The sequence below is a fragment of the Camelus ferus genome, chromosome 19 (genome assembly GCF_009834535.1).
Source record: "Camelus ferus isolate YT-003-E chromosome 19, BCGSAC_Cfer_1.0, whole genome shotgun sequence".
Lineage (NCBI taxonomy): Eukaryota > Metazoa > Chordata > Mammalia > Artiodactyla > Camelidae > Camelus > Camelus ferus.
The window spans coordinates 22,454,251-22,481,560 of NC_045714.1; the positions used below are offsets into that span (position 1 = coordinate 22,454,251).

Genomic DNA, 27,310 nt, shown 5'->3' on the forward strand with positions numbered 1-27,310 from the left:
AACAGATGACTGGATAAAGAAGTTGTGGTATATTTATATAATGGAATACTACTCAGCCATAAAAAAGAATAAAATAATGCCATTTGCAGCAACATGGATGGACTTGGATTTCGTCATTCTAAGTGAAGTAAGCCAGAAAGAGAGAGAAAAATGCCATATGATATCACTTACATGTGGAGTTGGAAAAAAAATACAAAAATGAACTAATTTATAAAACAGAAATAGACTTACAGACATAGAAAACAAACTTATGGTTACCAGTGGGTAAAGGGAGTGGGAAGGGATAAATTGGGATTTTGAGATTTGCAGATACTAATTACTATATATAAAATAAACAATGCGTTTCTTCTGTATAGCACAGGGAACTATATTCAATATCTTATAGCAACCTATAATGAAAAAGAATATGAAAAGGAATATATATATGCATATGTGTGACTAAAACATTATGCTGTCCACCAAAAAGTGATACAACATTATAAACTGACTGTACTTTAATAAAAAACAAACAAACAAAAACTTACACTCCTAGGGCACCAAGATTTAGAGCATACTTAAGTGGCTTGCCCATAATTGAGCACACAGACAAAGTGTTTGAGAGAAGTTGAGTGGAAGAAACAGAGCTCCCCTCTCGCATCCCCAGACCACAGAGCTTCCTTTTAGTTGGGGAAAGAGGGAAGAGAAGAGGTGATGAGTGAAGGAAGGTCTATAAACCTTGGAGTGGAGAGGCCTGAACCAGTCTTGTCAAAGGAGCTATTCAGGAAGAGACAAGCCCGAGGAAAATGTGGGTGTGCTGGGTTGAGGCTCAATGGGGAAACTCAAGTGGATGGAGGGATCCAAGTGCAACCCACCAGGGAGTGCAAGGACCCAGCAGAACTGGAGAGCCCATGTCCCGTCCAACTGGGACAGCACCAGCCAGCTGCACAGGGGGAACTCATGCAAGAATGCAGACAATGAGTCAACATATTTCTAATTTTTCAAGAGACACCAGAAGACTAGATTATCCAACTAACACTTCCAGAGTCTTAAAACTTTATGGGCTAAATGAAACGTGTCTGTAGACCAAACTCAGGCCACGCCCTAGTCCTAGGCAGATAGAGCCCTAGAGGCTTTCTGTGCCCTCAGCAAGGCACTGAAGCAGCAGTGAGATTTGCTAGACCTGAGGGGTCATGTAGAATGAAATGAGAAACACGTCAAGGTAGGCCTAGGACCAAGGAACAGGCCAGTCCTCCTCCTACCCATCCCCTGACTCAACACCAGCTTCCAGGAACACTGATAGAACCCAGGGAAGGGAAAAGGAATGCTCAGACAACCGAACTCAAAGTTATGTGCTACACCCACAGAAATCAGAACCTCAAAAAAAAATAATACTGTAGAAAAATAAAGAGGTCACTGCTCATCCATATTCCCTAGCTCCTTTCTGTAAGGTCTGCCTTTAGATTTGCAAGGCATAATCTAGGCTTCCGGTCCACCAGCTGTGCCATCCTGTTGGAGAGATGTAAGTAGAGCTGATCACCAAGATCTCCTGCTTCTCTTCTAAGTAGCCATTGCCTTGCTGAGCTTCCACTGATGGGATTTCAGGCGCTGAGACAAGGATTTTCCTAGTTCATCGCTAACCTCAGGCAGAGGTTTGTGGGTGAAGGATGACTGCCCAAGATGATGTAGACTCTGGCTCTGGAGGGGCTATAATTCACTGTGGGACCTAGAATGAGATGCTTTCTCCCTATTTGTCCCCAGTACTCATAAACAGGGGTCAGGCCGAATGCTAAGGACCCATTCTGTTGTAGGATGATTCTATGGGTGATTGGGTCAGGGAATACTGGGAATGAATGAGCATCCCATAAATGAGGAAACATTATTACTTTTACATAACTGGTTCTTCCAAACAAATTGAGTTTTGCTTTTTACAGAATGAGGTTAGTCATTTTCCTGCTTTGGTTGGGCACTTTGGAAACTGTTGGAATTTATGCATTTCTTCTGTATGTTCCCTCTTTTTCACAGGTCAGCAAATTCTCTGTAAGATAGGTTATGAAAATAACTGACAGAATTTCACTTTCTATTTGTCATGGAGTAATTTATACCCTGAGGAAGCAGAAACACTTCCTTTTTTTTTTTTTTTTTTAAATTTTTCTTTCACCAGTGGAGACTAAGACCAGGGACTAAGTGTCTATTACTCTTGATTTGAGTCTCCAAACTTTTCTGAAATCCTCCCACCAACCCTTTTGTCCCTGAATTGCTTCAAACTCGGCAGCTTCCTGGAATCCTACTGAGACATGGCTCTGTACCACAGGTTTTTCTATTTTGTGAAAATTTTTGTATCTGTCTCAGCCTATGGGATTCCATGTTAAATTATAACATTTTGTTGTATTTAACAATGAACTATAATGTTTCAATGTTAAAACTCAATGAAATGACTATAGAGAAATTAAGTATTCTATGACAAGAAGGGTACAAATATGCAAAAAGAAGAAAAATCATGTAAAATCTAGAAGTCATATCATCTAAAAAAAATCTAGAGGTAGGTATTTGTCTGAAGTTGGAAATGTAGCCAAAAGTGGACAATGAAAGTTTTGCTCAAAACTGAGAAGATGTTAATATCATTGAGAAAATTACTCTCACCAAGTGATGCTCACCAATCACTGGGAACTGTTATAACAAAAATTTGTTCTATATGTCTATCATGTCCTTTCTGGTTCTAGCATTACAGAATTGAAGGAAGCTCCCATTTCTTGGCTTGTTCTTCCTCAAATGAAGGTCACCAACTATCAGGATCCAATTCTTAAAATCACGCAATTCACCAAAGTGAATCCATACCAGAGCTCAAATATAAATCCAGTCATAGTGTCAAGAATGCATATGACAAACCATACCAGTAAATCTGATGAACTGCAAAATTTTCCACCAAAAAAGGGAATTCCAGGAGAATTAAAAATGAAACATTTCATCTACTTTAAACATTACTCCTGGCAGATGCAAGCTCTACCCAAAAAGCTGAGTAACAGTCATAAACACACAGTTCAGCTCAAGACCTGAACTTCATAACTGGATGAGAATGTTAAAAGCCAAGACCCTAGAGTTACTTAAATATATTAAAAATATGAGAAATTATGATGGTTCAGCATACACACACACACACGCACACACACACACACAAATCAAACATACCTAAGATGTTGCTCAGCAATAAAGAAAATAAATCATCTGCTGGTCAATGTTCTGATGGGGTCAGAGAAACATTATTTTCAACCCACAGATGAAAATTATACATGGGGAGTTGGCAACCTGAACAGGTAAAGGAAACAGCAACTGATGGTGGGGGGTGTAACTTGAGAGAAGAGCCCCCTACAGACATGCCTCATCGGTCTCTTGAGTAGCCCACTTCAGTGCAAACCCACCAGGAGAAGTATGGTCCTTCCAAATCCCTGGCTAAAGGCTACAACTTCAGGATACAGGGTGGGGAGTGATGACAAAGTAAAGCAACAGATTAAACCACTGTCACTGTGATATAAGCTATGTTGGGGGAGTAAAGGGAAGAAATGGACCTGGCCAAATGTACCGTTGAGGAGGGCTGCACTGGGGCACTGGTAAACTTTGAGAGAACCACACCTCAGCAGGGTTCCCAGCAAACTGGACTGCCCCCCCCCCACTGATATATGAACAATGCTTCACATCCAAAAAGGCCCCTATACAAACCTTAGGCTAACAAATGCCACTACACAGTATTAACAAGGACTCTGAGGCATCTAACTCTCTGGAACCTTTGAGGGCATCCAGAACTTTACAACAACTAGATGCAGATAACGTCATTCTTATATTGAAAAATTGCTCCTAGATTTGGAAAGAAAAGGTGACAGCAGAAGTAAAGCCTGATATGGGGTAACAGATGTAAATATTCACCATCTCCAGCTAATTCCTCTTTCAGTTCTGTCCTCTCGCCTACCCTTAGCGAGCCCGGGGGTGGCCTTCTGCTGAGTCGTCTGGCACATTCTTCGCCATGCTCCTCCACCCCTCTGGATCCCAGCACTGTGGTTTGTTCAGTGGCTTGCCTTCACTACACTCTAGATGATTTGTTGACCTAATTAATACTTGGTGCTCTTTACCTGCATATATGTGTGATCAGATCACATGCAGGTGGCAATGAATGGAGCTCTACTCTACAGTATCACATTTTCTGACCTCTACCAAACCTGATTCACTCACACAAGATGGCATCCGTAAATCTCTTGCCTTCCTCCACCCAAGCTGTATCAAAAGGTGTCTTCAGACCAGCCACCTAGGGACCATCACTGGCCTCCAGCTTGGCCAAGCCTGAGCTTGTCCTTATGAGGAATGTGCTGGTTCCACTGCATTGAACCCAGATCCTAAATAACAAATGAAATGTGGTCTGGAACTGCTGGGGTTTACTGGTCACAGCTCTTCACCTCACCATAGTAGACTCACATACATGGACAAGTGGCTTCTGGTTATTCACATGCATGAAGCTCCTATTAAGTTTACCTCATATTTTACAGTTTCCTTGGCCACAACCAATAGCAGAGATCAGAAGTAGAACACAAGAGAAATACACTGCTAACCTCAAAGAATGTTTGGAAAGAATCCCTGGATGAGTAAGTCAGAAGATACCCTCAGACTGTAAATAAAGCCTCATTTACAACCAGAAGACTCACTTATAGTTTTATAAGTAAGATTTTGCTACATATTCTTTTCTTGAAATGGTGGGAAATAGAAGTCAATCACATACAGAATCTAGCTGGGGGTGAAAATTATTCAGAGGTATAAATGTGGTTGGAAATCTTAATATTTCTGTTTCCAGTCTCTCCAGAGAATTTGTAAATGATTGGGAGGTGACATAAAATTATTTCTTATGTCTTAATAATAGGCTACTACTAGGTGGCAAATATTCTAAGCATTTACATACGTTGTCTCATTCATTGCTGTTGATAATCATGTGGTGTAGGGATTGCCATTCCCGTTTTACGGTTGAGGAAACTAACTACCAGATGACCATATGATTAATACACGGTAAGGACAAAATTTGCAGCCTAGGTTGGCATCAAATATGGCTCCAAAAAATTTTTTTAAACAGTTAAAAATAAAGGGATAGGTATAGTATCAAGGAAGGAGAAAGTGATCGCAAGAGGAAAAATCCTTCCTTTCTTGTCTTCTCTTTTAGATTCTGTCCTCAATACACTGGATAAAAAAACATATTAAAGTTTTGCATATGACAATCTTGGCCAAAGTATCGTCCTAAAGAACTGATTTACAAAGGGTGTAAACAGTGTCATCTTTCTGGATGAGCAACTTCATTTAAAAATGCCAAATAAAAACCCTGCATTAATTCTCCACATTCTTTTTACCCCCAGCAATGTTTCAAGAAAACAATCTGAGGAAAGAATGGCTTTTGAGGATCTTTCACTAATATCCACTGAAATCATCCATGTCCCTCATATCCCTCTTGGGGGAAAACCCTTAAAATCAAGTTAATTTCCCAAAGCATCAATTGACTTGGATTAAACAATATAAAGATGTTATTTCTAGCACTAAAAAGCAGTGAAAGGTCACAAAGCTTCAGAGGGCAAACAACATGTAAGGAAGGAAAAAACTTCGATATTTATAATTAGTGAAAAAGAGAAGTTTTCGGGTTTTTGATGCTTGCAATTTTGGTATAGTTCATGTTGATTAATTTTCACTTTTCTGGAATTACTTGTCAATAACAAGATGCTTCTCCAAAGATACAATTTTGGGTACAAAATGGTGACATGGCCCTTTCGTGCAGTTAAACACTGACTTTAGTGTATTGTTGAGATAAACTTATCCCTAAATCACCATGGGCACAGAACCCATGAGCTAGACGGGGCCTGATTATTAGATAGACCAGTGATTTTCAAACTTTAGTGTGTATCAGATACACTTGTAGGACCTGTTAAAGTACAGGTTGCTGGGTCCCATCCCAGGGTTTCTGATTCAGAAGGTCTGGAGTAGAGCCCAATAATTTGCATGTCTAACATGTTCGCTGGTGGGCTGATGGTGCTAATCTGGGGACCCACTTTGAGAATCACTGGAGTAGACAAAGTAGATGTTCATCACAGCCAACTAGAATCTACAGTTATATGAAAGCATTATCAATGAAGACTTACTAGTCATCTTTCCAGAGATAATCCTGATCTAAGAAGACAGCTCATATTTGAATATGAAAGGAAAATATATTATTCCCAGCATCATTTTTGAAAAGCAAATCTAATGAAAGAGAAAATGAATCCATTAGAACAAATATGATATGGGTAAGTTGACTAATTATAAATACACATAACACTCATACACATAGGTCAAGAAAATTAATTGAACTATTTATTTGTGCTTCATTTTCCTTCCATTTCTCACTCATCCTCTCCTCTGTGCTGCCAGAGCGGACCAAGTAACTCTCCATTTCCCTTGCCTTAGACTTGAGTATTGCTGCACTGAAACAAGAAGCTTGCCTGCAGACAGCTGGCCTGTCTGGGTTTTGTTTTCACAGAAATCTGATATCCTAAAAAATAATTATGGTTGGAAGAAAAGGGGGAGCAAGGCTGAGAGTGCAGGAGAGAAAAATAGCCACGAGGAGCAAGTGTCTGCAGATTTAGGATCCCCTGGTGGGGCCCCAGGGAGGTGAGAAAAATCGTTGAAACAGATCAGCCTTTGGAACAGGATCTCTCAGCCTACTTAAAGGCCCCATGGCCCCCTGACATGAGCACACAGAAATGCCCTATTCTTCCTGGGGCCATGAGCATGTGACACTGATGATCTCAGCAGCCTCTGTGATAGAATTAAGACATGCCTCATTTTCTGGTTATCAAGTGTCTCAGTGACCTTGGTGAGGGACAGCACGTTCCACTAGAACTGGGATGGATTGATTTTCCTGACAGTGCAGAGGGACGGGGAAGTGGGTGGCAGACTTGAGGGGAGACCGAATTTGGTTTAAAGAAAATAAAGAAATAAGGATGTTTCTTGCATGTCTCAGTTTGACTGCAGATTCATACCTACTCTATATTTTAAAAAATTAATTCACACCTATTCTATATTTCTTTAAAAATTAGTAACTCTCCTATATGATGAGAAAAATAATTCCATTAACAAGACAACAAAATTACAAAATACCAAAGACTAATTTTTTTTAAAAATGCACAGGACACATATGAAGAAAACTATAAAACTTTAAGGAGGACATACACACAAAAAAGAAAGATTTGAATAGAGAAATAAAGCCATGTTTTTATATGGGAAAAGTCAATATTAAATGTAAATTCTCTTCAATACATGAATTTAATCTAATTCCAACTGAATTTCTTTGGTGGGGGTGGGGCATGGGGAGACTTGACAGAGAGGTTCTAGGTTTCTTTGGGGAAATTAGATAATTAAATTGGCTAATAGTGTTATATAAATAACAGACAGACCAATGGATCAGAATATGAATATATACTCTAGTAAAATTAGCTAATAATTTGAGGGAAAAAAATTTCCTCCATCATAAGGTATACCAAAAGAGGGACCAAAGATACAAAAGCAAAAAATAGAACCATGCTAGACAAGAATAGGGTCAGGAGATGGTTTACAAATCACAGCACTACAGAAAATAGAAACTATAAAAAAATTGACTACATTTTAAAAATCTCATTTTTATAAGCCAAAGGGGAAAAATCATACACAAAAGGAACAGAAAACTGAGAATAAAGTGTTTGCAATACATTTGAGTTAACTGATTAATGTCTTTACTAAATAAAAGACATAAATCAATAAGTAAATATAAACACTAATTAGAATGGGAAATTCTTCTGAGAAGATATATAAAAGTCAGATAAGCCTTCACAAATTACCAAAGAAGTTAAAATTAAAATAATCACATGATGTCATTTTTGCTAACAAATTGACATCGATTTTACTTGTTTAAATGACAATATTCAACAGTAACAAGAGTGAAAAAATGGGCTTCTTGGATCCCGCTGATAGGAGTGTGACTACATATCAAAAGACATAAAATTTTATTGAAACATTAATCCAGCAATTCTACTTCAAGACATGTGCCTTAATTAAACAATTAGGCTCATATAACAAAGCCTAGCTACCATGACTGGCCTCCTTAGCACCATGTATACACATGTGAAGAGCTGCTTAAATGTCCAACAATGATTTGAAGTACGTTCAGAGCAGAGCATTCTTTGTGACTGCTAAAGATACTATAAAAATATTTTATTAACATCAAAAGATATCAGTGATTTCTGTAGGTGAAAAAGGCAGGTTACAAAACATCACGTTTTCATAAATTATCTGCCTGTGGATGTGGATATTCATGTTTTTTTTAAACCTTATACATGGACAAGCAAAACGAATGCTATAACTTGTGGATTTTGACCAAAAAAAAAAAAAAATTCACAACTTACATCCATTTGAGAATAATTTCCTGTCTTGTTAATGTCACTTCCAAATTTGGTATTTTATCATTTAAATCACTCTAATGGTATCCACTATAGGTTGAGTTCCTCTTCAGAGCCCTGTATAAGCTGGGGGAGGCCAGGGGAGGAAAGCAAAGGCCTGTGGGGGTGGATTCCTCAAGTGTTCCAGAAAGCGATCATGCTGATTTTGCAGTTACACCTCCAGGAACACAGCATGGACAATGATGTTCCTCACCTTGTAACACTCAGGAACCTCATTATTTCTAAAGATGCTAAGACTCTCACTCTTACAGAGCAAATGCATTGTGAGGTCTTATGCAAAGCATACAGAATTACAGCCATCACGTTTGGTAGCAGAGATCTGTACTGCTTCTGCAAAATGTAATAATGTCTTCTTAATTCCCTAGGCTGGCAAGGCTCACTCAGCATCATTTATTTAAGGATATCTACATTTTCAAACACTGTTGGGTGCAAACCAGCCCCATCAATCTCTGTGACAGGCTACGTTCCTCTCGAGTTTATCTTCCTGTACATTTTGTGCCAGATTTAGTTTGCAAACCTCCAAACCGGGGAAACAAGAGTCTTGTTTAATCTTTGCAAATATAGAATGATGTTGTTAGACTATCATTTGCCATTTGAACTCTCATTCATTAATGAAACGTTGGTTAAACAACAGCCTATCCACCCTTTAGCTGTAGTACCCCCTTGTGTCTGCAGAACCCTTAATGGACAACCCGTTTAAAAACACGGGGGTTATTTTATTCATATTACAATTAACGTGAAACGTGTCACTGTAGAGGAGCTCTTCTCCTAATGTGGACAAGTTTGTTTATTTTAATTTCCATTAGTGTCTGGGAAGACAAAAAGGATGAATGATGATTCTCAAGCTACAGATTTTGCAAGTCATAGGGTTACAGTGTATGTGTTTTGCTAATCTCAAGTTATTTTATCAGAAGCAAAAACCATCGCCACCTCCATTATGCATGAAGACCACCTCATTTCAGTTTACGTCCTAGAACTAATTTCCAAGGTTACCTCAAGTGTTTTAAACAGAAAGAGCAAACAGCTACACCACAGGCAGATAGAATGAACAAAGTATAGACCAGGAAATTGGCAAGAGGAACATTTGGCAGGGTTCTTCAGAATTACCCTTTTTTCCTAGTGTTCATTCCTCTCCATACCCAGCGACCTGGTGCAGCGAAGGGACGAGAATGAGATAGTGCAGAGCAGCTAAAAGTTCAACAGCTGAACAGAGAGTAAGAGACAGTTCTCATTCCCCATCCTTTGCATGAGGGAACACTTGTTTTTGCGTGAAGGCATAATTTTTTTTTTTTTTGGTGGCAAAATTTACAAAATATAAAATGAACCATTTTAATCATTTAACTGTACAATTCAGGGGCACTGAATAGATTCACATAATTGTACAACCATCACCACCATCTACTTCCAAGATGTTTTCATCATATCAAACGGAAACTCCGTAACCATTAACCAGTAATTCTTCATTCCCCTCTTCCCTCAGCCCCTGGAAACCTCTATTCTACTTTCTGTCTCTCTGAACTTAACCTATTCTACGTAATCCATGTAAAGGGAACCGTACAATGTTTGTCCTTTTGTGTCTGACATTTCATTGAGCATAATATTTTCTAGCTTCATCAATGTTTAGCATGTATCAGAATTTCATTCCTATTTAAGGTTGGATGATGTTTCATTGTGTTTATGCCGCATTTTATTTATTCATTCATCTGTCAATGGACATTCAGATTATTTCCACCTTTTCATTATTGTGAATAATGCTGCTGTGAACACTGGTGTACAAGTATCTGTGGGAGTCTCTGCTTTCGATACGTTTGGGTATTTACCTAGGAGTGAAATTGCTCAGTCATAAGGCAATTCTATGTTTAACTTCTGGAGGGAACACTCAACTGTTTTCCTCAGTAGCTACTGAAGGTATACTTTTAAAGTGTGAACTTCCAGGTAGAGGGAAGGCCAAAAATTGACTAGTTATCCAGCAAATGTGAGCAGCTCTGACGGCCACTCTGGATACTTCATGCTGTTTGAGTCTCTCAGAGACCTCTTGGCTTCCAGCAACATGATTCACCAAGTCCTGGTGAGTTGGCCTGATTTGCCTGCAGGTTCATGCCCCATGTCCAGCCCTGGGACCATACTCTGGGTTCTTAGGTCCAGAATTCTCTGTGCAAACAGCTTTGAGTCTACTTCCAGGGTCTTCTCAGATATCTACCCCTCAGTGTGCACATCTCTAGGTTTCAGGAATGGCTCTGTATGCTTTTTTTGTTCTGTTTTGTTTTTCTGGTATACAGCATAATGCTTCAGTCATACATGAACATACATATATCCATTTTCATATTCTTTTTCACTGTAAGTTACAAGATACTGAATATAGTTCCCTGTGCTATATAGTAAAAACTTCTTATTTATCTATTTTATATACATTAGTTAGTATCTGCAAATATCAAACCCTAATTTATCCCTTCCCAACCCCTTCTCCTGCCCTGTAACCATAAATTTGTTTTCTATGTCTTTCTGTGTCTGTGACTCTCTTTCTGTTTTGTAAATAAGTTCCTTTTTTTTTTTTTTTAGATTCCACTTAAAAGTGATACCATGTGGCATTTTTCTTTCTCTTTCTGGCTTACTTCATTTAGTATGACAATCTCCAGGTCCACCCATATTGTTGCAAATGACATTATTTATTATTTTTTATGGCTGAACAGTATTCAATTGTATGAATATACCATAACTTCTTTATTCAGTCATCTATCGATGAACATTTAGGTTGTTTCCCTGTCTTGGCTATTGTAAATAGTGCTGCTATGAACATTGGGGCACATGTATCTTTTTGAATTAAGGTTCCCTCTGGATGTATTCCCCAGGATATATGCTGGGCCATAAGGTAAGTCTATTTTTAGTTTTTTGAGAGATCTCCGTACTGTTTTTCATACAGCTTTACCAAACTGCATTACCACCAACAGTGTAGGAGGGTTCCCTTTTCTCCATAGTGTCTCCAGCATTTATCATTTGTGGACTTTTGAATCATGGCCATTCTGACTGGTGTGAGGTGTTAACTCATTGTAGTTTTGATTTCTGTTTCTCTGATAATTAGTGATATTGAGCATTTTTTCATGTGCCTATCAGTCATTTGCATGTCCTCACTGGAGAATTGCTTGTTTAGGTCTTCTGCTGATTTTTAGACTTGGCTTTTTTTTTTTAATTATTATTAAGTTGTATGAGCTGTTTATATATTCTGGAAATTAAGCCCTTGTCAGTCTTGTCTTTTGCAAATATGTTCTCCTCTTCTGTAGGTTGTCATTTTGTTTTGCTTATGGTTTCCTTTGCTGTGCAAAAGTTTATAAGTTTAATTAGGTTCCATTTATTTGTTTTTGCTTTTATTTTTAATGCCTGGGTAGACTGCCCCAGGAGAACACTGCTAAGATTATGCTGGATAATGTTTTGCCTATATTTTCTTCTTAGAGGTTTATATTATCTTATCTTCTGTTTAAATGTTTAGCCATTTTGAGTTTACTTCTGTGTATGGCATAAGAGAGTATTCTAACATTGTTGATTTACATGCAACTGTCCAGTTAATCCAACACCATTTTCTGAAGAGACTGTCTTTACTACATTGTACGTTCTTACCTCCTTTGTCAAAGATTAATTTACCAAAAGTTTGTAGGTTTATTTCTGGGCTCTCTACTCTGTTTCATTGATCCATATACCTATTTTTGTATCAATACTATGCTGTTTTGATTACTGTAGCCCTGTAGTATTATCTGAAGTCTGGGAGGGTCATTCCTCCAGCTTCATTCTTTTTCCTCAGTATTGCTTTGGCAATTCTGGGTGTTTTGTGATTCCAAATAAATTTTAGGATTATTTGTTCTAGTTCTATGAAATATGTCCTGGGTAATTTGATAGGGATCACATTAAATCTGTACGTTGCTTTGGGTAATATGGCCATTTTAACAGTATTAATTCTTCCAATTCAAGAACATGGGATAGCTTTCCATTTCTTTAAGTCATCTTTAATTTCCTTAATCAATGTTTTGTAGTTCTCCATGTACAAGTCTTTCTTTTCCTTGGTCAGATTTATTTCTAAGTATTTTATTTTTCTGGATGCAATTTTAAAAGGGATTGTTTCTTTACTTTCCTTCTCTGATATTTTATTGTTAGTATAAAGAAATGCCTGCTCTTTGTTGGAGATGTGGATATAGTATGAGTGCATGACTGAGAGGTCCTTGTACTGTGAAAAAGAGCTGGCCTTTGGAGGAAAGGTGGGTAGGCCAAACAGTGAGGACCAGTTCCCCCCAGACACCATATTCCAACAAGGAACTCTAAGGACACTGAGAATTCTAAAATTTGAATGCAGACCTCTCGATTTAAAGGTATCTTTGTCAAGGTAGGTGGACAGAATACAGTTCATTCACCAGTTCATTAGGGTAATTTATAATTCTGAAATTGTTAGCTAGAATATGCAGGCCTCCATCTGTACACTTGCACTGGAACCCATAATAATGAAAATGAACCTATTTACTCTCACAACAAAAAATTTAAAAGATAGATATTATTATCATCATCCATCATCCATTTAATGTCTGAGTAAATGAAGGCAGAAACAGGTTCAGTTTCTTTTCTACACAATGGAGAAGTGGCACAGCTGTGATTCAGAGCCACCTGGCCCCAGACCCCATACTCTTATATCACCCTAGTAAATGAACCACGGTGGCTGTGTTTCAGGGTCAGGACAGAGCCCTAAGAGAAGAACACCAAGATCAAATCCAAAAGGGACAGGGAGTACAAAAGGGCAGATTTATAGCTATGGAAATTAGCATTTAAGTCATGAAGTAGAAATACAATTTAAAAAGAGAGAGGGAGATGAACAGGCCTGAAATAAAATGGAATAAGAGGTGAAAAAAATCTTTCCTTTTCCTGTGAAATATTTTTCCATCCAATGAAAAATATAAAAAAGGAAAGAAAAGGTTTGTTTTCACCTGAATATTTCTGGGCTATCCCCACCCCAACCCTCGCTGTCTCCACATTTCTGAATCTGCCAAACAACATAAATCACTGTGCAAGCCAAATCATTAGGGTTGCCAGGTGTTCAATTTTGAAGCAGACAGGATGGTATTTGAGTTTTCTGCCGAGGAAACAAACAGAGAAAATACCAGTGATTTTTAATTAAGTTTTGTTATTATCGTGTGAAGATGGGCTTGCAGGAGAACATTCTCTCTAGCTCTCTGGGCTGCACTTTACCCTGAGCCCACGCCCCACTTAGATATCAGCCTGTCTAGGCCAGGCTGTCTCCAGCCAAGCTGATGAGCTTGGCTCTGAACTTGCATTGGCACCGTCTACTTCCTGGCTAGGCTCCCTGCAGCTCTGCTAGATGATCCTCTCTTACTGATACCTCCACAGCTCCTGCAGCAATTGGCAGAGTTCCCCAGGTATACTTAAAAATAATAAGATAAATACAAAAATTCTCAGAAGGACATTGAAAGGTAGGCAAATGAGCCATTGATTAAGATTCAGAGAATTGATTAAGACAATCACATGAGTTGAGTATGACCCTAAGTCTAATCATGGCCATTGAAGAGGAGAAGGCAGTCAAAAACGTTATTCCATCATTTACAAACAAACAAAATTATCCTTAAATAAAATTCTATTTAGGTCCCGAATAAATATAGCTCCAGTAACATAATGTTAAATTGATATGGGAGTCTATGGTAATAGTTAGAAATCCTTACATTTTGAGGAAGTGTATATACTCTATTCATGGACTTTCCAAACTAGTAAAAGGCAAAATGCTTTGGATGGATACTAGTAAGAAAAGAAAAAAAAAATCTCTCCTTAAAAAAACTTTGTTTAACCTTAATGGTAATTTTCTTTTCAACCACTGATGTTCAAAGACCTTTAAAATCCCTATGCACATTCAGAAGGAGAAGAACATGGAAGCTTCCGTTTCTCAGAACACCAATTAAAGTCCCCCTTGGAAGATTTTTTGGGAATTACTGGTCTATCCCAATGAAACTTTGAAGTTAAAAAGTCTTTTATTAGCTACCTAATAGTATTTAAATTGAACACTTTTAATCTCTACTTGACTCTTAAGAGACTTAATTCACTATATTAGAGAAACATACAAACATACAAAAACATCACAACAGATGGGTGCATTGCAGAACATATCCTCACAATCCAAGTTTTCTCTCTTTTGCTTCTCATCCTGTGCACTTCTCTATAGGTAGAGCCTCTCAGAGGGCTGGGTGAGAGGGAGGTTTTGCCTTCCCGCTCTGGGGAGGCACATTTGGTAACATCTGGAACAGTTCTGATTGGGAAGTGCTACTGGCATCTGGTGGGCAGAGGCCAAAGACGCTGCTGAGCATCTTATGATAAACAGGACAGACCCCCAGGCTAATGAATGTCCATAGAGTGAAGGCTGAGAAACCCTGCTCTACAGAAATCGGTAACAGAGAATTCAGCAATTTGGGTTCCTTGAATTATCAGAAATTATAGTATAGAGCTACTGACTGGTGTGTCAAGAGACCCTGAGGACTGGTGAGGGAGTAGGTAAATACGAGTGTGCTCTGTGCCCTGTTGGCTCATGTCTCAGGGTCTGGCCAAGCCCCTGATGAGGCCCAAAGCTGCAGCTTCTGAAGCAAAGACGAGGAAACCATCTTAGTCTGACACTGAACACCAGCATCCAACACAATGTGTTTGTCTGGCCCCATCCAGGACACTGAGGATGGTGCTGGAGGGGACAGCCAGGCACCCTGACCTCAGGATACTTAGAGTCTGGCTAATCTCGTGGGAGGAATCCATGCCTTTCATTCCAGAAAATAATACATTTCTGATAGGGTTTTTGTTTTTTTTTTTCTATTCAAATGACCCAGGGATCAAAAATCGGCACCCAGGAGCAAAAATCTAGTTTTCATGTGTGTTTTATTTTGTCCAGCAAAGTGCTTTTAAAAACCACTAATATTTAAAAATTAGATCACACAAAAATTCTGGATTTATGGCTTGTCTGGAAGAATCACAAATCTGGCAACACTAGGCATGCTTGACCAAAAGTTGCGAGAGCCTACTGACCACACTGGCTTGGCCTGCCTTGCCTTAAAAGAAAAGCTAGTGTCAAGGAAAACAGTGGCTCATTTGGGAAGTGACAGGTGGTAACCAAGGGAAGGAGGGAAAAACCAGGTCAAGGATGTGTTCTAGACTGGCCACTACAAAGAGGGACAAGTGCTTAGTCCCTGGGCCTTCTAAGGAGTCTTCTGAAATGTATCTCAGAACTGTGCATCCAGGGGATGGAAGAAGAGAGAATTTATGCAACAAATCCTGGCCCCACTGATCAAGGGTAGCCCCAAAGGCATTAATTCTGCCAGTTATTCAGTTGGTCTATTCTGGGTTACAAGTACTGAGTGATTCCTGGGTACCCAATAATGGAGGTAAGAGAAGCCCTTGAGGTACAAAGTAAGATACGGATACAAGCCAGTTGGGGTGCACCCTTGGGGAGCTGATCAAAGCCCTGCACACTGGTCTCCACTTCAGTGGCAGAAGGACTGGGCCCAAGAAGATTTAAGAAAGTGCACAAATGATGTTTCACCCAGCCATTCACGAATATAGCTTTTCAACAAAATATATACAGTGATAAATCTGTTAAAACTGGTTCCATATTCCGTTCCCATTCCCATGTTAAATAGTGGAAATGCATTTTGGTGTCCTCTGTAATCTATGGAAACCACAAGACAAGTTGCAGAATCATGAAGTTCACTTTATATCTTTCCTTTATTTAGAGAAAAATCTGAGTATCTAAACATTACAAATGTATTTTAAAGTCTAATATAACAGACAACACAGATTATCATCAGAAAAACTCCCACATGTGTTTTAACAAACGTTTTCAGTGATGATGCTTCGTATACTTGGTAACACTACTTGACAATGCTACAGATCATTCCTAAGTTTCACCAGTTAAGTATATACTCAAACTAGTCAAATTTAGCTTTATAGATCACAATGTCCTCTTTCTTCTACCCTTTCCTCTTCTTCTTCCTATTTTTCTCCTCCTGCTCCTTCCTGATGAGATACCTTCTTAACACTTTGTGTACCTTCAGCAAATCACAGCATCCTAAACCCTGAGTATTCATGAGGGCACAGAGGCCGGACCTGAGCATTGGAGACAGTGTACATCCTCCAGGGGCCTCATAAAAACGACTGATTAATTCCTGCTTTCTTGTCATTGTGGAGGACCAACTTGTCTTATCTTTTTTAGAAGCTATCACCGGTGTCTGCAGGAATGCTCTGAAATTGTGCTGTGGATGTCTGACTTAAGATTAAGCATTAACGAGACTGTCACATGAATGCAGGCACATTTAGATATAGTCATAAAGTGCATAGAACATTCTTCTTCAAATATTCCCTCTAAAGTAAAATTCCGTAAAATAAGCTCTGTCCAACTTTAATGATACAAGATAATAGTCTACCTCCAACAAAAACATCAAAAAATACTGGAAACAATGAAAAGAAAACCTGGAAATGGAGCTTTTCTGCTGTTAGATCCTAAATACTTCAGACTGTGAATTGATATTTAATGTGTGGTTGTCTACATTAGTAGAAACCCTGCAATTATAGGTTGCTTAGCTAAAATGTTTGTCATGTTGGTGTAACACAGAGATTAAAACCAGTGTTGTATACAGCAACACATACTTAATAATGGTCTCCTAATTACTAAGGCCATCCATATTCAAGATAATTGTTTAGTGACAAATAAAATAAACACCACAAAATCGTTACTGGAATAATTTAGGGTGGATCATATAATGCAGCAGTTAGTCCTGAAAACTTTGCTTGGTTTCATATATAGTAACAGATTTACGGGCCTTTAAGTATATACTTTTCTTTAATTAATAGACTTTATTTTTAGAGCAGTTTTGGGGTTACAGAAAAGTTGAGCAGAAAGTACACAGAGTTCCCATATGCCAGTCTTCCCACTGCAACCCTGGCATAATTTCTCTTGCTATTAACATGTCATATTAGTGCTGAACATTTGTTACAATTAATGAGCCAGTATTGATACATTAATATAAACTAAAGGCCACAGTTTACATTAGGGTGCACTTGGGTTGTACAGTTCTGACCTTTGCCAAATGTATACATCCACCATGATGGTGTCGTACAGAATAATGTGTTGCCCTAAAAATGTCCTGTGCACTGCCTATCTCTCCTTTCCCCTGCCTAACCCTGGCAACCCCTGATCTTTGTGACTCTTTCTGTAATTTTTCCTTTTCTAGAACGTCATATTGTTGGAATTGTAGAGTAGGTAGCATTTTCAGACTGGACTGTTTCACTCGGCAATATGCACTTAATGTTCCTCTGTGTCTTTTCCTGAATTGAGAGCTTATTTCTTTTTAATGTTGAATAAGCTTCCATTTCATGGATGTGCCACAGTTTATGTCTTCATCCACTGAAAGATATTGCTTCCGATTGTTAATTATGAATAAAGCTGCAATAAACACCGTGTGCAGGTATTTGTATGGACATGAGTTTTCAATTAATTTGTATAAATATTTAGGAATGTGACTGCTGGATTTTACAGTAATACTATGTTCAGCTTTTGTTTAAAAGAAAAAAAGCTGCCAAACTGTCTTTCAAAGTAGCTGTGCAGTTTTGCATTTTCTAAGCGATGAATGAGAGTTTCCATTGCTCCACATCCTTGTCAGCATTTGGTGTTGTCAGTGTTTTGGATTTTAGCCATATTTATGGGTATGTAATGGTATCCCACTGCTGTGGGATAGTATAACAATAAGACACAGGGTGCAGGAAACAAATATAAACATAATATGGAGCAATTTTCAAAATTCACATCAATTTTTCAGATGGATCTTAAGGAAATTTAGAAATTGTAGTGACTGGGGTATAATTTCTAAACTCTCTTCTCTTCTAGAGCCCAAACTATTTGTCATACTCCTTTTCCCTGGGTGCATTGCTGGAAATATTTTTGACAGGTCCTCCCTTAAGATGAGAGAAGACAGTAGTGAATTTCTCCTAGATTCCATAAGACATAAATATCTGTATGTGATTCTAGAGCAGGGGTCAGAAAATTACAGCCTGCAGGTCGAATCCAGCCTGCCATCTCTTTCTGTATGGCCTATGAGCCATTCTTAAATGGTTATTATCAATCAAGGTATTGCAATCAGTTTGATGACCAGGAAACACTAACTTTGAACTACAATTAAATAAAATGTGACTTGTCTCCCCAAAATTCCACACTTCTCATTAGAGAATGAACTTTCTTCTTATTTTGTAATTAATATTTAGAAAAATTGTATTCAATTATTAATATTTTGAATTTCATCAATAAAATTTTTGTGGGATGAAGCAAGATGGTGGAGTAGAAGGACACTTGTAGCTCACCCTCTCCCACAAATACACCGAAACTCACATCTATGGACCCACTCAGCCAACCAGAGCACCTGCCGAACTCCAACAGAATATCGCCCTCTTTGAAAGACAAAGATGCTAAAAATCTGGTTGGAGAAAAGGGAAAAAGAAAAAGCAAAACAGTGTCGGACTGGTCCCGTGGGGAGGGAGCGGCATAGGATGACTGGCGCTTGTTTGCTGAGTCTCCCCTCTCCAATGGAGAGGCCAGCAGGATGGAGTCTGAGACTCCAGGGCTCAGATCTGCCCCAAACGCCCCTTGACTGACAGAACTGAGTTAAACGGGCACAAAGAGTCCCCGCAACACCCAGCCCGAGACGCGAGCTGGCAGCTGGGGCCAGGACAGGCCGCCAAGCTGGGCAGCGGACTGGGGCGGCTGCACTGAGGCAGCGCCAGGGGACTGCAGGGTGCTGCGTGCCATGGCTGGGAGGGGATACTGAGCAGAACAACCTCAGTCCCTCATAAATTGTGAAAAAAAAGGCAAAGCAAAATGAATGGTGTGCCCTGGGGGGAGGGGCGCCGTAGCCTTTGTCTCCTCAGACCTGCCTGCCATTACTGGCACTTCTCCCGAGAATAAAGGTGGGGCTCAGCCACAGCCACCATGTCCTTCTGTGCGCAGCGCCCAGGCAGGGGCGGGGCCAAGACCTGAATCCGCACCCAGGGGTCCACAACCTCCTAGTCAGGACTAAGACTTGTTTACAGCCTGAGGCAGATAGGATCTTTCTGCCCTGGCATCTCAGAGAACTCCCACCACCAAGACAAACAAGGAGCTGAGATTTGGCACAGAGCAGGGGCCGGGCAGTTCTGCTGTCTTCCCCAAGCCTGCCTTCAGAGCGCAGATCTGAGGTGGAGCAGGCAGCTGCACAGGGCAGAAGAGCGACCAGCACTGGGAGAGGGCGGGCAGCAACCTGCTTTCCTGGCAGGAATGCAGCACCAGACCATGGTGCTGGGAGGGGGTACGATCCGCCCACCTGCCTAGCCCGAGGGCAGCATCTGACTGCGGCATTGGGAACGGGAGTGACCCGCACGCCCACCTTGAAGGAGAGCAGCACCTGACCCAGTGTTGGAAGGAGGCGGGATCTGCTAGCCGACAGCCACTGGGAGCAGAACAGACAAGGGTGCCAACAGAGGGCCTCTGGAAACAGCAAGCTGAGTTCGTGAAACAGGGCAAAGACACAAAGACCTCTCAATAAAATCTTTAAGAGCACAGCATCTCCAGGAGAACTAGATGACTGATTCTCCTTAAGCCACAGTGCCAGAGAGATATGAGCAATATGAAGAAGCAGAGGAACCACTACCAATTAAAAGATCAAGAGAAATCCCCTGAAAGCACAATCAAGGAAATAGACATTGATGGCCTACTAGATCAAGATTTCAAAAAAGGACTGATCAAAGTACTGAAGGAACTAAAAGAAATAGTGTTGAGAGATACAAAATATGTCAAAAATGAAATAGAAGCTATAAAGAACCAAGTAGTATTAAACTCATCTGCTGAGATGAGAGCTGACCTAAAGGCTGTACAAAGCAGGCTAGATAATGCAGAGGAACAAGTAAGTGACCTAGAAGACAGAACAACAGAAAGCACCCAATCAGAACAGCTGAGAGAAAAACAAATAGAAAACAACGAAAACAATATAAGGGACCTATGGGATAATATAAAGCCTGCCAATCTATGCATAATAGGGGTTCCAGAAGGGGAAGAAAGAACAAAGGGGATTGAAAAGGTATTGGAAGAAATCATGACTGAAAACTTCCCAAACCTAAAGAAAGAATCAGATATCCAAGTACAGGGGGCTCAGAGGGTCCCAAACAGCAAGAACCCAAACAGACCTACACCAAGACATATCATAATCAAGATGGCCAGAGTCAAGAATAAAGAAATGATCCCAAAGGCAGCAAGAGAAAAACAAAGAGTGAATTACAAGGGAACCCCTATAAGGCTCTCAGCTGATTTCTCTACACAAACACTACAGGCCAGAAGGGAGTGGCAAGATATATTCAAAGTCCTGAATGAAGAAAAGATGCAGCTTAGGATACTCTATCCAGCAAGGCTATCCTTTAGAATAGAAGGAGAGATAAAGAACTTCACAGACAAGCAAAAACTAAGAGTTTAGCAACACCAAACCCATGCTAAAAGAAATATTGAGAGGTCTACTCTAAATAGAAAAGAAGCAGGATGCTACAAAAATGAGGAACTCATAACTTGAAGGAGATAACTGCCATGAATTACAAAAAGAATAAACACAAAATTGTAAAAGAAGACATCTAAATCATTAAGAGTGGGAGAGGGAAGCAAGGAAAGCCACTGTGGATAAACAGTATGGAGATTCCTCAAAGACTAGGAATAGACTTACCATAGGACCCAGGAATCCCGCTCCTGGGCATATATCCAGAAGGAACCCTACTTCAAAATAACACCTGCACCCCAATGTTCATAGCAGCACTGTTTACAATAGCCAAGACATGGAAACACCCTGGGTGTCCATCAACAGATGACTGAGTAAAGAAGATGTGGTATATTTATACGATGGAATACTATTCAGCCATAAAAACTGACAACATGACGCCATCTGCAGCGACATGGATGTTCCTGAAGAATGTCATTCTAAGTGAAGTAAGCCGGGGGAGAAGGAAGGATACCATGTGAGATCGCTCATATGAGGAATCTAAAAAAAAAACACAAAACATAAATACAGAACAGAGGCAGACTCATAGACATAGAATACAATCTTGTGGTTGCCGAGGGCTTGGGGGGTGGGAAAGGACAGACTGGGATTTTAAAATGCAGAATAGATAAACAAGATTATACTGTATAGTCCAGGGAAATACATACAAGATCTTGTGGTAGCTCATAGTGGAAAAAATAAATGTGACAATGAATATATATATATTCGTGTATGACTGAAAAATTGTGCTCTACACTAGAATTTGACACAATATTGTAAAATGACTATCACTCAATAAAAAATGCAAAAAAAAATTTTGTGAAAATATATTTTCTCTCTTGCTATGTAAGTACCAATATTGGCTCACAAAGCCTAAAATATTTATTCTCTGATCCTTTAGAGAAAAATGTCTGCTGATCCTGTTCTGAAACATTCAAATGTCTAGAACATTCTAATTAAATGTGTTTTCTTACTGTCTCCTTCATTTATTTCCTTTAATAAAGTTCCCTCATCTAAATGTATCTCTATGTTCTCGAAGACACAGCATGATCTGGAGTACTAAGGAATGAAATGTGTTGGGCATTCCAAAAGGAAAGCTGTCTGCTGACCTAGAAAGAGAATCTGGAAAGAGGCCACACGGGTGCCATATGGACGTTCCAGGCTTTGGTAACTATGGAAGTCCTCTTTTATTTTTGTTTATTATCTTTTTGCTTCCATGTTGGTCAGCAGGGTGTAGTGGAAAAGGGCTCTGAAGTCAGACAAACCTACACCTGTCAGCTTTTTGACTCTGGAAAATTGCTTACCCTCTTTGCATTTCAAGGTTTTCAGTTTTGTTTTGTTTTGTTTTTATTCAGTAAAAGGACTTGTTTCAATGACTAAATGATGTAAGGTTCTTAACACACATACTAGAAACTCATACCTTTGTGTAGTTGGAATGCCTTAGGTCTTAGCAGGAATTAAGTGTTGCCTTCCTTCCATCCATGAGAGTATGTGCACGTGTGTGCATGTGTATATGCTCGTGTGTTCCCGTTTGTCTGTTGTTCAGAGGGAGAAAGGACAAGAACTGGAATGAAAGTCCCAGCTGGTGGCAGCTGACTTGGAGAGAGCAGACCCACCAAGGGATGGATTGTGGCAGCTCAGAAAAGGAAAGGAAAGTTACCGGTCCAAAGCCTAGGACACGTGCAGGAACAAGGAAGGAGCTTGAAGGTAATGTGGACGAGAAGCAACCCTCTCCAGCCCTGCTTCCCTCCGTTCTTTCCTCCTGCACACCTCCTGGTGCTACAGGACTCAACCACCAGCTAAGCTTGTGGACCTCATGGCAACCAGATGGGGTGGGGGTGGAGAAACAACCTAACAGAACAGGGCCCAGAAAATGAGTATTCCACAAACATTTATTTGTAAATAAAGTGCATTCTCATTCTGACAACAGTTAGTTGGTTCAAGACACTATCAGAGTTCCGATTTTCAGGGCTCTTAATAAAATGCGATTTTATTTTCATCAATTTTTCCATGACTGCCTTAATACTCTGTATAGCCACAGGAATTATTCAGTGTGGAAAGGTTTTTTTTTTTTTTAAGACCCAGGAAGTGAACTGTCCTTGTTCTCCAGGAACAAGAGTCTATAACCTTTAATTCTTGCAGATATTAAAAAAAAAAAAAAGACTTCATCTCTGTGGTTTCTCCAAAAAGAGCCACATCTTGGACGAGTCAAAGAATTCAATATACTCAGAGTGGAAAATGCAAAGGCTGAGTCAAGGTTTGTTTCTGCCAAGTAGAATATGGTTCCAAGGAGATTCCATTTTCCAAACCTTGTGCTTAGAGCCCTTTGTGCCTGGTTTATGATCTTGGCTCCCTTCAATCCAGTACTGGCTTTTTCAAGGACACCCAAGAGGTGAGTTATATGCTCAAATAACCATATTGCTGCTAATGCACATGTTTTCCTATAAGCATTTTATTTCACTTCCTGCCATACTTCTAACAAGAATTTTATCAATAGTACAGAACCAGTTCAATGAGGGCTGACCTGTTTCATGAATGTCAGTTCCTGGATCTTTGTTTTAAAAATTTGAAGCCACCTAGCACTCAACAATTGGGTCATGTCCCCTTGGGTGATCTTAACCAAGCCTACTTCCTTCCAAGTATTGAGGAGTAATGTGTCATTACATTGACTTTCACAAAGAGAGTGTTTGGAACATAAACTAGCAAAGAGACCGCAGTTTATGTGCTTTTAATTATTGGGAAAATTGTCTAATAGGTGCTCTACCAAAAACAAACAAACGGGTTATAAAATAAAAAATAGAGAAAGACAATTAACAATCAGACTTTTGGGATACCCAAAATTTGTAGTGCAGTTTTAAGCATCAGTGACCTCAAAAGTATAAGGCACAAGCTTATAAAAATATAATTTAAAAATTCAGTTTGGGGGGAGGGTATAGCTCAGTGGTAAAGTGCATGCTTAACATGTGCAAGGTCCGGGGTTCAGTCCCTAGGGCCTCTGTTAAACAATAAATAAATAAACCTAAGTACCCCCCACAAATTAAATAAATAAATAAATAGTAAACTATACAAAAAATAAATTTAAAAATGAAAGTTCAATTTGAAAATTTCCTTTACATTTGTACAGTTCTGTGGCTCCTGAATAATGAGCTAATAATGTAAATATTTTGTTTCAGTTCCTCTGAAAAAGCCAAGTATTGAGTGAAACAAACAAAAAGTTGATATTAAAATTCAAAAACCAAATTAATACTAAAGAAGTTTGCATAATTACACATTCTTATAATATATAACGTTTGTAGCATTTCTATTTCTGAAATTATTAAAGCTTGAAATTGCACAAAGATTTCTGGGACACCCTTATTCTAAAAAAATTCAAGGAGCATCCAATATGCCCTATGGTACTAAATACTGGGACTTAAAACTGAATAGGACTTCCTCTTAAATTGACAAAAAATTACACAAGATTATTACAGCAGAGCACATTGCAAAGGAGGATCTCATCAAAGAAGTTCAAGGGCTATGTACACTTTATATATTTTATCAAAATAAGAAATTACGCCTTATGCTAGAATTAGGCTTTTGGGTTGGTAAATCTGAAATGGATTATATAACAGGTACTGAGATAGCTTAGATTTACATAAAATGATCTTTCAGGAGCAGTATGGAATGTGTGCTTAATTGTTACACACATACTTAAACTCATACACAGTTGTTTAGTGGGAAGATTGCCTGTTTAGAGTTTAATTATTATTTTAGTTGGGCACTAAGACAGAAGCATGCAAACCACAGGTTTACTGCAAGGCCACTGCCATGATTTTAAAGACATCTTTTCAATCTGCTATTAAATTTGAGCCCTGGTGATCATTTACTCTGGCTTCAAGTTATTAAAAGCATCTCCAACCTACACTGTACACGATGTTTGTTTTTAATCACTGTGTATAATAGAATTCACATGGGGAAAACATTAGCAAATATTTTATACACTGTAAAAATCCTGATATTTAGATAAATGCTAGTGTGCTGCAATTTCCTTCTCATCCTTATGAAAGCAAGTCTTTAAAGGCAATATTTTAATTTCCTGAGAATTCTTTCAATGCTCTACATTTGACACGGGATGGGAAATGCCACTTGTGATAGCATTTTAATTTTAAATGCGGTACGAGTTATGCCGTTATAAAGGTAACAACTGTAAACTTTCTTTAAAAGATGCCTCACATCAGACAACCAGGAGGAAAACAAAGCCTAGACGGTAGTTTTAATGTCAAGCACCATTAGAAAGTAGTTGATGTTCACAAGAAAACGGTGACACTGAGATTGTGCCTATGACAATCGAAACAAAAGTCAGACTGCACACTGGATACTGTGTGGCCTAAAAGAACAGGGCAGGGCCGAAGGGTCCATCTGTGCTTAGATTCTGAACTAGGATCAGGAGAATGCGGCGGCTCCTGTCCCCTGCAGGTTACTATCGTCCCTCTGCTCAGAGCAGTTGCTCCCCAGTGATTAATAACTTCACTTCAATCACTCATGTCCACCTCCAGGGAAAAACACAGAGCATTTAGCCCGGTGTTGTAAATTGCCCCCACCTACCAAAAGCAGATTAGATTAGCATGCAGGAGCTTCCCAAGGGAGGACTTGGGGATCCACAGCTGGACAAGGGAAGGGGCGGAGGCAGAACCCAGCAGAGAGAGGTGCAATGCAGCCCCACGGGAAGTTTCAGGAGCTCTGAAGATGGACTGACCTTTCAGAGATTCGATAAAAAGATCAGGTTTTCATACCCCTACTTCAATCAGTCATTAGATGTGGGCCACCCCAGAAAGGGGGCATGACTCTGGGCCAGGTGATGCTGGTTAGCTGAGGCCCTTCCTGAAAGGAGCTGACAGCTGTGGGCTGTCTACAGCCTCCTTTGCCGCAGGAGGGGAATTAGTCCTTTACTCCTAAAGGGCCCTCTGAGTTGCTCATCACAGCATCCACCACCCCCAACAAGCAAGGCTACGTGGGCCCTAAACTGCTCTTCTAGTCTTATCTCCAATCACTCCTCCCTATGAATTTCCTCTCTAATTAACCTGTTGTGCTAATTGTCTCCCCACATATTGTATACATGGAAACAGTGGGGTTAGACTGACCTGCGATCAAATTCCTGCTCTGACTCTTTTTGGCTCAGTAAGAGCCATTGATCCAAATTGTTGGACCCAAACAATTCAGCTGAAATCTCTCTATCTTAGTTTCCCAATGTGTGAAATAAAATAGCAATACTGACACTGCTAGATTATTGGAAATAGTAAAACAATACCTATAAAGGTTGTAAACCTTAGGTCTCTTTTGCCTGTGAGTGACAGAAAACCTATCCACACAAGTTTTAACCTAAAGGCATCACATGACTAAATGGTCCAGGAGTCAAGGCTATTCAGATACAGCTGGATTCAAAGTTCATATCATACCATTAGATCTCCACTTCCCTCCATCCCTCAGCTCGTGCCTCCCACTGTGTGCGCTGGCTTCTGTCACGTTCCATGTGCTAGCAAGATGGCCAGGTAGACAAGATCACTACTCTCAATTTCTTCACTCCTTTTTCTAAAAGAATGTTACGTCTGTGTCCCTTGCCTTGGTTTCGTGGTGTTTGGAATGTACTTTCTCCTCCCCTGACTTTGGGCTTAGCTATGGGACTTGCTGTGGCTAATGACGTATTACTGGACATGACACCAGCAGAGGCTGAAAAAGTGCCCTCATGGCTAGACCTCCCTCCTAAGCATCTATCAATCACCGACTGTCGTTTGGGAGCTGCTGGTCTAGGGGGGATGTGACAGGATGAGCAGACCTGGACGTAACCTGTAGTCCAGAGTCTGGGGTCTCGTCTTCTAGCCCAGCCAAGTCACAGCCAAGCCACCGGCTCATGATTGAGAAAGGAATGCCTGTTGTTTTGACCCACTGCATTTGGGACATGTTGTTGTGCCATATTATTGTGGCCATGATATAGAGACAGAGGTGCCAGCAGCCCCAAGCCTCTGTGTCCTTAGGTTTAGAATCCAGCAAGAAAGAGAACACCAGCTCCTCTGTTTCTCAAAACTCCACCTGTGGACTGAATCTCAGGGCCTCTTCTGGACCTGAGTTAAGTTGTGCCCTTACTTCTGACCACTCACAGTTTTCTGGAGGGACACCAGGGTTTCCTTGGCCAGGCCCAGGAGGCATATTCCCAGTAGGACAGGGGGCTCCATTCCAAGAGTAAGGTGAATGGACACTGGAAAACAAAAAAAGCAATCCATGCCCCTCAAAATTATGCCAGGT

The 27,310-nt window shown here is 39.8% G+C and overlaps 1 protein-coding gene and 1 long non-coding RNA gene across 4 annotated transcripts in view; both read right to left on the minus strand.

The window, feature by feature from the left end:
• Positions 1–27,310, minus strand: part of MACROD2 (mono-ADP ribosylhydrolase 2) — a 1,866,240-nt gene that overhangs the window by 933,165 nt on the left and 905,765 nt on the right. The gene's annotated exons all lie outside the window — the stretch shown is intronic.
• Positions 212–17,549, minus strand: LOC116657923. The gene is made up of 3 exons (XR_004313097.1): positions 17,323–17,549; positions 12,933–12,937; positions 212–226 (listed from the first exon to the last, which is right to left on the minus strand). It is a non-coding gene; the product is annotated as an uncharacterized LOC116657923 (long non-coding RNA).